At 39.1% G+C, this 12,814-nt stretch overlaps 2 protein-coding genes across 3 annotated transcripts in view; both read right to left on the bottom strand.

The window, feature by feature from the left end:
- The window catches only part of CERS3 (ceramide synthase 3), a 47,358-nt gene extending 35,018 nt beyond the window's left edge, over nucleotides 1–12,340 (bottom strand). Inside the window, exons 1-2 of one of the 2 annotated variants that reach the window (XM_035890617.1) lie at nucleotides 11,869–12,340; nucleotides 10,512–10,596 (exon numbers count right to left, since the gene is read on the bottom strand). The gene's annotated coding sequence lies outside the window, so the exon portion shown is untranslated. Of the gene's footprint in view, nucleotides 1–22; nucleotides 47–10,511; nucleotides 10,597–11,868 lie in introns of those variants that run through there. The other variant, XM_035890618.1, reaches the window with a different exon arrangement.
- The window catches only part of LINS1 (lines homolog 1), a 30,839-nt gene continuing 18,252 nt past the window's right edge, over nucleotides 228–12,814 (bottom strand). Inside the window, exon 9 of the transcript XR_004841487.1 lies at nucleotides 228–267. The gene's annotated coding sequence lies outside the window, so the exon portion shown is untranslated. The remainder of the gene's footprint in view (nucleotides 268–12,814) is intronic.

Genomic DNA, 12,814 nt, shown 5'->3' with positions numbered 1-12,814 from the left:
CATGAAATAAAACATATTGAACCTTGTTGTGTAGAACAGTGATTTCCAGCTGGCAGGACATTTCCTAAAGATAAGGTACAAGCAAACAGCAGATGAGGCTTGGGTCCCCCAAGAACAAGCTGTCATGGCCTGCATGGGTTGCAGTGGCATTGCAGGTCCAACAGAGACATCCCTAAAGAGAAACTGCAGGCACTATAGAGATGCTCAGGTGTCCCAGACTAAATCAAGAGCAAACAGACCTTGCCAGTGAAGTGTGCAATTGTGTCACTTTTCTCAGAAAAAAAAAAAAAAAAAAGGAAAAAAAAAAAATCAGTTACAAGAAGTTGAAACCCCCTTGGTTTAGAGCATGCAGACGGGATTATAATCCAGCAGAAGATAAAATAATAGAGATAAATTTTGAGCTGGTATAAAACAAAGCAGAGCCTTTGAAATCTGCAGCAGGTTGTTAATCTGCTGTCTCATTTCAATCATTCACACTTACACTGCTTAGTACCTGGTCAAATCTTTTACAATAACAATTTATTATCTATCATACCAATACACAAAATTTAAAGAGAACTGATCTTCCCTAGGCCACTCTTGTAAGTTAAATATAAGTGGATAGAAGGGTGGAAGAGAAATGAGAAAGTCCAGGGGGTGACTCAGTTCCATAATAATGAAGACATTTTTCTGCTGAATTACTGCTGCTTAATCGGCAAATGGCAATATACACCTTGATCCTGATTTTGCAAACACCTGTGCACAGGACCAAGTATAAAAATTACAGGGCACAGCAAGCTTTGGGGGCTGGTGTGTTTTGCAAGAAATACTATTATTTAACTGCGACCAAATCCTAGATTAGAACAAAATGTCTAAAATCAGTTCTTGAAGGGAAAAAAAAAAATAAAAAAATTAACTTAAATGAAAACATTTCATTCTCGTAAAAGCCTCATTTTCAAGCTTTGCATTCTACGTTATATATTTAGAAGTTTCTGTTATCCCTCATTTAGTCATAAGGACTTTACAGGACAAACATGTTATATATCCCATAAAAATATTCTAAAATTGAATAAAAATAGAAGTTACTATAATGCTTTCCATAAGGCTGAAATAAGTAATCTTCCTATAATTTCTAGGACTAATAAATTTAAATAACCTTTTCCATACTAAAATTTCCTGTAAACCTGAAAAAATATGAGGAAATAACTGATTTCACTGAACCATAGTTTCAATGAGGAAACAGTTGAGCTGCGAGAATTTCAACCAAGTCTCCTCAGCTTTAGAAACCTGAAGACCTCGCAGTGAAATATTCATATAGGATCAAGTGATAAGATCAAATCACGCTCAGGACTGATCGTTGCTCAAGCCCTCTCATGTTCCTCCCTATTTGAGCAGGGGCCACACAACTTTAGTTTTGCCCGCAGCCACACGTAGCTTCCACCCATGCTGGATCAGGACATCCAGCTTAGTGCACTCAAACCGGCTTCCCAGATTCGGACATGGCTGACTCTGAAGCTCACTTCAATCAACAGCTAACGAGCAACCCCTGCAATTCGCACTGGGCTGTTTCCAGTAAGCTGAAGCCTCGCAGCAGGTTTGTGAAATAGTGACTTGTACCCATCAAACAGAGCTGGGTTAACAGACACTGTGAATCAATTCACTGGCCACGCACAGTAGTCAGTATTGAAATATTAATAACCAGCCATTTAATCTTTTTAAAAGCCAAAAGGGGACAGTAAAAAACCTACTGAATGAATTGTGTGTGTATAAGCAAATGCAAAAATAAAGGAGGGAGAAATCACAATTGTTCCTGCAATGAGACTTTATATGCCAAGTTTCAGCCTAGAGCAATTTTTTACTGCTGAATTATAAACTCCTGGAAGTAGGGATTTATAATGGGGCTGCTAACAGACCCTTAACTACAGCTAGCAGGCGCCATGATAATGAAGCAGGGCTTTGAAACATGACATTTTAGGTCAGACAGAAAGGCTTGCAATCAAACTGCCCTAGAAGACCAGGGGAGAGACTCATTACACAGTTCTGCTTCCTAATATATCTGTATTTTTAAACTAGACTGTGCATTGCAAACTGTAATGGCAATAAAAATAGGCCAGGCTGTTATAACACAGTGGCAGGAGCGCTAACGGTCGGACTATGGTGAGATGGGTTGCAACTGAACATGAACCCAAAACACTTAAACCTTAGAAACACGCAGTGCGTATTTTCATATTGGATTCATGGGATTTTGCTAAGTTGTGTTTTCCTTCTACCTTTTTGGGTCTTAAATTAGTTAATGCATCTCTATTAAATTAAGCTCATAAGAACATGCTTAATCTAAAGTTTAAGGGAATTCTGGGATTTGGAGTCTGATCATGGAATTTAGCATCTGATCCAGAGTCCACTGATTTCAGTAGGAATCCTTCCTCACAAACACCAGAGTCACAGAAAGATGGGTTCTCTGAAACTCTTTCTTCTGTAATCCCCTGCATTTGTACCAGGACTTGCCTTGCACACAGGGGGTTAGACCATCCCTGATGAACGTTGTCCAAATAATTCTTAGAGAACTGTTGACAAGATTCCACAGCCGTCTGCAGCCTATTCTTATATTGGATGTTCACCCTACATCCAACCTGCGTTTTCACTGCAGCACATCAGGCCATTCCCCAGGCAATCTTGGACATTTTCATCTTCATAATAGCAGCCATTTAAGTAGTTGGGCTGTTTTCCCATCTCCCTTCAGCTTCATTTCTCATCATGAGGTTCCTGGAGCACCTGGGAGGCGAGGAAGTCCTTCCAAACACACCCAGGCAGCAGTGACCTGAGCATTTTACAGGTTTTTTTTCTTCTGCCCTCTTTGCTCTTAAATGGCTGACAGTTGTGGCTATGTGATTAAGTAGTTTTATCCCTCCTTAAATCATGGAGATCCTGAAACATATAGGAACTCCATAAATACTATTTTGTTGCATACATCATATACAAGCAAGGTTCTCTTCTCCTGTATTATAAACAAGCTGTGGCCCTTTCAGCTTGCTGAGAAACATCTCATGAAATCCATAGGTACTTTGTATGATTTTCTGTATGAAAAGGAAGCTGACACCTGATAGAAGTCTCCATCTCAGGAAGCACCACTCAAAGCAAACTAACCAAGAATAACTCAGCGCTAGCTTTATTGATCATCTCCTCCACAAATATATATTTGCTACTTCCTAGAAATCTTGATTGAAATTAGCATTGGAACACAATTACACTTTTAAAGATGAACCCATCCATTATCCCATCCCCTCTACCAAAAAAGATCATTTCAATGCTCCCACAGCATCACCGATACAAATAACCCAGCTCTATAGTTTACTCACCACATCTACAGCAACCACTGTCCCAAATACTAATCCTCATTATCAACTTTCTCCACATTATGACTTGGCTTCATTCTAAAATATTTACTTTGAATCCTTTTGACCCTAAACAATGGCTGCGTAAAACATGAAAGAAGAGGCCAGAGGATGGAGAAAAGGAGACAGATAGAAAGCACACAAGTCATTTGTCATTTGTCTCTAGCAAGCTTTGGGTGTTAGAAAAACCATAGCTGCCTGGGACAGCGAGTGTGGCAGAGTGACTTCTCAGAACCCTTAATCCCCCATCTGTGCCAATTCACCAGGCAGAGACCAAATGGCCAGAGAGAGCAAACTCTGCTTTCAGACCACATCAGGTTAAATGCACGTTGCCAGTGCCATAGGAGAGAAAATTTTCCCATTATTCTTTGCATGCTACTTTTTCCAGGAAAAAAGGGCTTGCCCCTACAAGGGCTATTGTTCTGACATATTAAATGTAGACCAACCTCAAGCACTTGCATATAATTTAAATTATATTGTCTATACTGTTTAGTTTCGGTTTTAACACTAAGATTTTTGGTAGCTTATTAAATCCTAACAGGTTAGGAAGGCCAGTAAGCCATACAATCCTACACTGAGAACGCCTCTTCCAAGTGCCCACAGTGTGAGTGAGAAAGGGAAGGCATCCACCACAGGTTCTCCTGTGGAAGGGACTAATAAATAGGTAGATGTCTTTCAGCTGTCCCTCCTGCCACCCAGACACCATCAGCAGTGATGGGAAGGTAGACAGGCATTTCTTCATATAGTGCCCACAATCTGGGTAGGAAATGGGAGAACCAGTTTCTTTTCACTTGGGTGAGTGGAGTGAGTTTTGCAACAGGCTCATTTTATGCTGCAGAGAAATTTTCAGGAAGCGCTATGACTGCAGTCCTTGGAATTTGTTTCCCTAGTGCATCAGTGTAAAACTAGAGGACACTTATTTTGTCAGGAGCTGGTTACCACAGAAAGGCAGGTGTTCCAGTGTAACCACAAGCGGTGGTGACCAGTTCCAGTGCTGGGATCAGGCCGTACATACTGGATTTCAAAGGCAACTGATCTTTTTAGTTTGCATAAATCATCACAATTTGTTATTCTCCCCTCACACACACTGCTTCCAAAGAACGGGCAGCAAATGCAAAGGCCCAGCTTGTCCTGATTTGGGACCAGCTCTAACAAGAAACTTGAAAAGCTACCCAGCTTGAGCCTCCTATTGCTAAGAGTGCTGAGCTCAGAGCTTTTTTCCCCCCTTACTGCTCATAACAGCATCAAGCAGCAGTAAGATGTGTCGAGTGAGAAATGACAACAGCTGAGTGACCCATATTCTGCCTAACCTAGGATAAAAAAAAACAAACCCTGCTTCTTCCCAGAATCCTATCCATGCACCAGCACAGCCAATATTATTTTCATGGACAAAACTGGAATCATTGCCCTTGCTCTAGAAGGGCCTAAAAGTCAGTCTAGCAATAAAATAACGATATTTTAGAAAACTGCAAAGTTCCCCTGCATCTTGCAAATTAAATACTCCAAGTACAGAAATCTAATCACCTCCTTGCTAAGGAAGGATCTCCTCTGTAGCCTAATCCAGTTTTAAATGGGTTAGTGCAAACAGGAAAATCAGGAATGATTACTTCAGGAACTGCATCCTTTGCAATTAAAGGAAAGCCTACACAGTTGGGAAGTACCAATGTGAAGTTTCTTTCAAAGCTCTGTTCCTTGGATCCTTGATATATTCAATTATAAAAAAAACCAAACACCAAACCAAAACACTCTATTTTTAATGCCGTTAAGCAAAAAAGGGTAAATTTTGGTTTGACAAAAACTGCGTGGCTACATTTTGAAAAACAAATTCTGGAGCTGCTTTGAAGTGGAATTTCTGGCTGCTGCAGTCTGGGGAATGAATAAAGAGAACCAAAGCTTTGATTGTGTTCTCCACACAAAAGCTCTTGCTTACAAAACTGCATTTCCAAAACCAGAATTAAGGAGAAGGTAATATCCAGGTTTGAAGTATGTGTTAGAAGGATTTCCTATCCTAGTTTACTGAATAAATTAGAAAACCCAATGGATCAATAACACAAGCATGCAAGTGAAAGAAGCCTTAATTTCTCTAAGCATCTTATTTGACTGTCTATTCAGTGTGACTCCAGAGGCGTAACACAGAAAGAATGAAATCAGCAAAAAGCAAGAATAACATAATCCTCCTATTTCTCTCATCATTTGGTAGAACTGGTAAAGCTGGTGCAGTGACTGCTGGGAAAAATCGTCTCCCAGATATCAAGAGAGATAGCAAAGCTGTTCCAGGCTGTTAATCATCAACATTAAACCAAAACAGTTTAAAAGAGTAAGTAAAGATCAGATCTACCACACCACAGGTTTTCATTTTACTTAAGACTAAGCAGTATATGCAACAGTTAACACGAGTTTCAGCAGCAGATTTGTGTTCTGCTAAAAACAGATAGCATACTGTTTAAAGAATCCCAACTGCGATCACCACCACAAAACAGGTGAAAAAATATGGGATCTACACCTTGTTGTAACACTTATGCAACCTTTTTCCTACTGAGGATAGCAGAAGCACTACCTAAAAGAGACCTTTTTTAAAAAAATTCCAACTATTACAGAAAAGAGATTTTTAATACAATCCAAAAAACCCACATGTACAAATCCTAACTTGTTAATAGGTTAGTATTCATGCAAGTGTTGATAGCTGATATTGTGCCATACAGCTGCTTTATACATCTTCTGGACATATTTGCAACTAGCAAGTTTGAGAAATCACAGGATGTGACACCAGATTAGCTTCTCCACTGATAATTTTTTATGCTAAAAAATTGTTAGTCCCTAAGGCAGTAAGAGCAACCCTGACCTTCACCATTTTCTTCAACCAAAACCGTTCATTCAGGCATCAGTTGTTAGTTGTAGGTATTTTCCAGTTGGAGACATTGCTTGTTCCTGCTTCTTGGCACTGTTCTTAGCATTTGATTGAGCAATGTTTCATGCCTAATCGGCAGAAAGGGTTTGAACTATGGTTTGTGGAGGAGGGAATTGAATGAAGGGTATTGGATTGATGCTTCCATCTCTTTGCATCTTGTCTTTTCTCATCTTGTTTGTCCAAATGTGAACACACAATTCCAGTTAAATTCCACACAACCCGAGCCACAGCGTGAATGACGTCTTACCAAAGCCTGCACATACAGCCCGCGGCAGCACAGAATAAAAGAGCTGGTGGACTTAGAGGTTCTTACGATGAAAGACTGAAATACTCCATACACATAAAACAGCTGAATTAAGATTGCTATGAGACCTTTAACTTCAAATTTACTCCCTAGCTTGTACAAATCTCACCTGTAAACAGTTTAAGTGCCTAGTTATAGGGCAATTAGAGTATTTTACTTCTTTTACTATTCTATCACATTACCTTGTAACTTGGTTACTATATTGTAGCAAGCTAAAATAGCACTTTGAATAAATCTCAATTAAGGTGGCAAGTGAGTTTTATATTTTCCCTGTTCGCTGAGGGGGCTGGGGGCGGGGGGAAGAAAACCAGACCTGTTTGAAATAATTCATTTTTTGGGTGAAAGTTACCATGTTCTCTCGACTTAAAGGTAAATAATTTCTGAGCAGCTAAAATGGTTTTAGCTGATTGCAGGCAGCTGAGGAAAGTGAAATACAGTTCTCACACTGTACAGTTACAGTGCAAGCTATGTCTGCTTTTAAGCTTTATAAATCCGTAACATTGATAGAGCTGGATAAAGAGGTGTGAAATAACTCAAATATCTGCATTCATTCTGAGGTAAAAAAAAATAGTTCTTTAAAAAAAAAAAAAAAAAAGCCCTATCCAAACTACAGGTTCTTAATACATGCTTAAAGGTAAGTAAAAATCTTTACATTTGAAGAAAAGTGTCATACTTAAAGATGCAAAGAAGCAAAAATGTTTCAAAATATCATTTGAAATAAAAACCTGAAGTTTAACTTAAAATGCTAAGTTACATAATGAAGATTTTACCAGAGCTGTAAGCCACCTTGGTCACTGAAAGATAAGGATTAAGGGCAGAGAATAGAGCAGGACACAGGTACATAGTGGCCAGGATAAGCACATTGTTAGAAGTACAACAGTGCCACAAAACACATGAAGCCAGCAGACAGAATAGTAAGGAACTAGAGAGAGGACCTGAGGGTGCAGAGGCAAAGGTTGTTGGCTTCTCCACCTGCGCAGTGGATGACTCAGGGGTTTAAGTGAGCCCTTGGGGGGGAGGGAAAGGGACCTTTAGGGAAAAGGAGAGGGCTGGTGCACTTGTGCTCTGGAAAACTGTCCTATTTGCAGATTCCCAAAACAGGGTCTTCAGCCATCATGTACACGTAGTGTATGCTGACTTTAATGATCTCTACACCACCCTAAACCAGCAATTAAACCAAGCCTGTTATGCTCTGCTGTTTTCAGTTCTGTTGGTTATCCCCTCCTTTGCAGTTTAACCTGCCCAGACGTTCTCCACCCACAAAGCCAACTAGAGGAGGAGCCAGAACTTAAGTGGTATTTCATTATTGCAGCCACTCTTTGGCATCCTTTTCATGTCCTAACAAATGCAAGACAGAGATCTTCAGCTAAATGTGTACCAGCACTGCCTCTTCATCAACAGCGGCACCCCAGCTGAAGATTTGACCCGAACTAGGAAGCTAGCTAGAAATAGGTATACATTACAAAAAGTAAGAGGAAAAAATGAACAGGGTTGCTCCATCTGAATGTTATAGCACTACTCTGAGAGAACCCTTCCTGGCAGCTTGTTTAAATGTGTTATTTATAGCACTTCTTCAGATCTTCAACGGGTAAGTCTTATAAAAAAAAAGAACTCTGTTAAACTGAATTTCTTACAGAAGATTTTTTTCTTAGCGTTTTACAGAAGAAAATTAGAACTAGCTTTTTCAAGCAACTTACATTCAAGGGGGTTTTATGCAATCACATTTACATCATTAGCTAACATTATTTTTCCTCTTGATAAATTTTCCTCCCTTCCAGTTCAGAAAGAAGTGCTCTTACAAGCACTTAATAGAATAATGATGCAAGAAGTAGAAAAGCAAAACTAATACTATAACCTCTACTACCTTTCTCTAAAATAAAAAGCAGTTCTTGTAGGTTGGAGTACTTAATGGCAACACATAATATCTCATTAACTCCTATTGCACTCTTTATCAGAAGACTATCATAAGTTACTCTAATTTTCCCTTATATAAGAGACAATGTTAGAGACCAGCACATGCTAACAATTCAGACCATAATCTGATGGGGGGGAGGGAGTGGGGAAACAAAACAACAAAAAAAACCCCACCTGAACAGAAAAAAAAAGGAAATAAAAAGAATTTCCTACCTTTATGATGTTGCAGTCAAAGAGAACGTAAGCACATTAGCAGGGAAGAGGCATTACGCTCGCTACTTTGACAAAGGTAAACACGCCCTATCTACAGAACTCTTTCAAATTCTTCAGAGACCCACCCAGCAAAGCTGCACTTCAAGATTTCCGACTGAAGGCAATCCTCATGTCATATGTAACTACTCGGTGAAACTCAGGAGTAGTAATGCTGAGTGCCTTCCCTTGTGCTTGTTTCAACACAGTAGATGAAGAAATGTTTGAAGTCACATGGTATTTTGTTGACTGATGAGAATTTGTCTCAACTTATACTGCTCTATATACGCACGGGAGGATGCTGTGTCTGCTGACTGTGCGGAAAAGGAAACCCCAAATGCATCACTTCACACTGACATTTTTAGATGCATTATTAGATGCAGTATGGGTTTTCAAATAAAATTAGAGAAAGGTTTCTGCTCCTGTTGACCAGCCTCAGGAATACTTCCAGCTTCAATCAACTAAATGTTTTACAAAAAGAAAGTGTTTTCCTCAGAAGATATAAAGTGGAATTTTTGAAATTCCTAAAGCAGAGGGAAACATACATGGAGTGCATGTTTGGTTACGAGATACCATACCAACACGTAAATTTTACTTAACCTTATGCAATTTTTTTTTTTAATATTTTTTTTTTTTTTTAAATTCCATGACTAAGGAATAAGGCTGAAAGTCATTCCTCATCAGCTCTCCCCAGTTTCAAGTAATAAGTAACAGCATGCAGAAGTGTTGGCATTACTTAGCATTCTGGTAGGCAGGACACCTTAATGCTGTTCAAAAGGAAGGAGAGAACCTCACTGAGAAGCCAGGAGCAGAGAACCTCTTATTAGCCCTTTGCTTGCAGTCAGCAAACAGCAATCCATTAAATAGGAACAGACATGTCAAGTGGAACAAAAGTTTCACCTCGCCCAGCATACTGTCTCTGAAGGAAGCTAATAGCAGGTGGCTACAGAAGAGTACAAGAACAGAATAAACACAAAACAGTAACTGATGATATCCCCAGCCTTCAGTAGTTTCGGGCTCATAGACTTCCTAAACCACAGATGGTGTCTTTGTAAATAGCACTGGAGAGGTTTCCCCCCCACCCCGGCCTTAGTTTCCACAACTGCTTTTGAATATAATGAAACTTTCATCATAATCCATAAGACTGCAATAAAAGATGATGTGACCCAAGCAATATTTGGATCCTGTTCATTTATTTCTCTCCAGAGAAAAGTTTGGGGTTGCTCATATCCCCCCCCTTTTTGGGTATTGTATTTTGCAGCTATTGCAAGTCTTCAGTCCTTCCATAGAACTGGGAGTAGCATTCAATAAACTGATGCACCACAGAAATATTAAATACGAAGGATTATTTCAGAGAGGTAGTATTATGGCTTTGCTGTTGCTTTAAATTATCTCCATACTTTCCCACATTTGAACCACTAGTATGAACCAAGCAGAACATTTAGAAACACTTTGCCAATTAGGAAAGCCTAGAGCAAGCTGATTCATATATCACTTGGCTAATACTATGCCAGTAATGTAATAGGTAATTGGCAGAAACACCTCTTTCTTATGCCTCAATCCACGATTTCTTCACTGTTACATTAAATTGCAAAAAACACATTTGTGTGACTGGAGCAAATGTGGGTCTGCTACAAATAATAAAATGAGAAAAAGTGTTTTTACATACTTTTTGAGGAGCATTTGTTAGGTAGCACTCACCACCTACGTAGGACTTTATTACAGGATTAAGGATAATGCATGGTAAATAACAAGCCAGCCATACCCTCTTGATCAAAGCTGCCCATTGACCTTTCAATTACTGCTGCACTTCCATAGTACTTATCCTTCAGGTATCTTAACTTTGAATGCTGCAAAAAAAGAAAACCAACCAACCAAAAAAAAAAAAAAAACCACCTTAGTTTGTACATCTCACTGGGTGGGAAAAGAAAAAAAACCAAACCACCAAACAAACCGCTAAGTGTTACTACTTCTTACCTGCAGCATAACACCTACTCAACCATCTGACAATTAAATTTAACTAGATAATGGAGGCATGTATTTGACCCAAATAACTATTTCACATATCACTGGAAATTATCTGTTAAGTTTTCAGTGAAAAAAAAAAAAAACAAAAAAAAAAAACCAACCCACATTAGAACAAAACAAGAAAAATTCACAAAATTCACTTCTTTCCATTTTCCAAGCCAGTTAAATATATATATCGCAGTGAACCCCCACACTGGATGCAAGCTTTCATCTGAGCTTCCAAGCAGTTACATAAGAAAGATTATAGTATTAATTAACTTTATCAGTAGAGAAAACTCTCTCAGCAAATCTTTGAGACTGCATTAAATCTTAAACTTCTAGAATCAGAGCTGTTGTGTGTGATGGCACCTACAGGTAGAAGGAGGAAACAAAAACCAGGAAAACAAAACCTAAGGGTTTCTTCTGTTTGTCTTTATACAAAACCCCTAAAATTCATCTGGCAAGCCCACAGATAAATGTTCTAAATATATTGCCTATTAGTACCTAGTAATTTTTGCCGATTATCTCAATAGCAGCCAGTTAATCAAATCTCAGTCATATATATACACACAGAGAAAAAGTAGCAATCAATTTGATCTAATAAGTTAGACTCCGAATTCTCTTTTCATCAACAGTGAAACCCATCTGCTTGCCATGTTGCATTTCTTCAAGATTAAGGTAAAATTGATATTCCTATACTTTCTGCTTCTCAAGAATCAACAAATATCTGAAACTGAATCATTCCAAGTCATATGTTCAAGGATATCAATATCATAACTTATAATCTTGCAATCTGCAGTTTAAAAGCTAAGCTCCTCTTCCACACATGAATTCATATCTTCTAATATACCAACCTTCCCCTGTGTAAAAGGGACAAAGAAGTCCATTTACAATCTGAAAAAGCTTTCTCCTCAAGACCTTTCTTACTAGTAAGTGTGACATGATTCATAATCCATACAGGGCTTTAAGTAGGGAGAGGTTCGTTTCTAATTAATTAATAATGCCATCTGTCATAATTGAGGACTAGATACCTGATTTTGAACAGAGGAAGCATTAAGGTAATAAATACGTATCGTACATGAATGCCGTTGCAGGACTAAATCAGGAATACGCACTATTTGAACACACAGGCTGAAATCTTCAACACACTTAGATCTTTTTGAGTTGTTGTTTCAGAACTTGGTTCCTGTGAATTTTAGTAAGAATTAGAAAACTCGATACTTTGAGAATGTGGGCCGTAATAACAAGAAGGAAGATGACAATTAGATAAAGAGGGGATGTCAGTAGTAATACTGGGAGGATAAAGACAGTGGAGAGAAGTGAAGGAACACTAAAACACTCTGCTGCTGACCCGAGCCACCATCACTTCACTAAAATGCAGAGAACAGATTGATAGGCTTCAAATATGCCTTAAGAATTACAGGAAAAGACATTGGTTAGAAAGCAGTCCCCAGGTAATGTCAATGTCTCTCGCACGCTTAACGATTGAGGGGTATAAATACCGCAACTGTGCTGTCTCTTTCAAGTTGCTACAAACTCTTAGTGGTATTTCATTTAAATACTGAACATACAGTGTATCAATAAGCCTCCAGGACAGCAATTAAAAATGCTCTCTCATCCAGAGGCACAGACGCATGTATGATTTAGCGAAGAATTCATCTGGTTGCAGTTTGGTCAGCATTCTTGGTGCAAAATCCTAGTCTGTTTTGTCTTTAAATTATCCTTGGTGAGAAGATTTTTTTTCTTTTCCCTTGATTTACCATCACCTTGTCCACACTTGTCAAATTCACCTTTCTAATAACCAGAAGCACTACAGCAACTGAAATATAACTGCATAGTTGACACACCAGAAGGACGGGAGGTCATCCAGAGAGACCTGGACAGGCTGGAGAGGTGGGCCTGTGTGAACCTCATGAGGTTCAACAAGGCCAAAGGCAAGGTCCTGCACCTAGGTCGGGGCAACCCCCGGTATCAGTACAGGCTGGGGGAAGAAAGGATGGAGAGCAGCTCTGCCGAGAGGGACTTAGGGGTGCTGGTGGATGAAAAGCTGGACGGGGGCCG

This window comes from Egretta garzetta, unplaced genomic scaffold (genome assembly GCF_000687185.1).
Source record: "Egretta garzetta isolate BGI_Z169 unplaced genomic scaffold, ASM68718v1 scaffold322, whole genome shotgun sequence".
NCBI classification, from domain to species: domain Eukaryota; kingdom Metazoa; phylum Chordata; class Aves; order Pelecaniformes; family Ardeidae; genus Egretta; species Egretta garzetta.
This window is presented reverse-complemented; position numbering and strand designations above follow the sequence as displayed.